Raw genomic sequence first — 986 nt, forward strand, 5'->3', positions numbered from 1 at the left:
CCCCAACACAGGATCCAAGATTTCCCTGGATCCTTCCCTTCTCCAGCTGAACATTCCCAGCCCTGCTCCAGAGCTTCCCCATCCCTCCGGAGGGTCCGTATCCCACATTCCCCCCAAAAACCCAGCCCTGATCCCAACCAAACTCGGAATTTTCTCCCCCTTTTCCCCATCCCCTCCTCCCTAAATCCCAACCGACCCCATCCATCCGCGGCAAAGTGAGGCCGGATCCGACCGGGCTTTGTCTCCCTGAAGAGCTCGGTCGGAAAACCGGGAAGCGTTTTCCAAAGTCCCTTTTGTGCCGGGATCAGCCTCGAAGCACTCGAAGGCCGTCGGATGTTCCCCCTTTTCCAGAGGCGTCCGGAGCCGTCTCCGCCTCTGACGCCAACGCTCGGGATGAGCTCGGATTGTCCGGGGGGTTTTATTATTCCCGAGAATAATGAGCCGGTGGAAAATCAAAGGGAATAAAGCTCGGGAGGAGCGGAGGTCAAATCCATTTAGGAGCCGGGAAGTGGCTCTGGAGTGCTCGGATAAAAGGCTCCGGATGGAGCCGGCTCCGGCCTTTTTCCAGCTCCGTGAAAAGCCGGGATGGGGCCTCGGAGGAGGGGGATAGAAAAAAAAAAAAGGTGGATAATGGATGTGGTGAATGGGAAACGTCGATGGCGGACAATGGCGGGAAGATGGATCGGAGTTAATGGTGCTGGAGAGCTCCGGGATGGGATGGGGTGGGATGGGATAAACGGGATGGGATGGGAGAAATGGGATGGGATGGGATGGGATGGGATGGGATGGGATGGGATGGGATGGGATGGGATGGGATGGGATGGGATGGGATGGGATGGGATGGGATGGGATGGGATGGGATGGGATGGGATGGGATGGGATGGGATGGGATGGGATGGGATGGGATGGGATGGGATGGGATGGGATGGGATGGGATGGGATGGGATGGGATGGGATGGGATGGGATGGGATGGGATGGGATGGGA

The sequence above is a fragment of the Corvus brachyrhynchos genome, unplaced genomic scaffold (assembly GCF_000691975.1).
Source record: "Corvus brachyrhynchos isolate BGI_N302 unplaced genomic scaffold, ASM69197v1 scaffold948, whole genome shotgun sequence".
Classification (NCBI taxonomy): Eukaryota; Metazoa; Chordata; class Aves; order Passeriformes; family Corvidae; genus Corvus; species Corvus brachyrhynchos.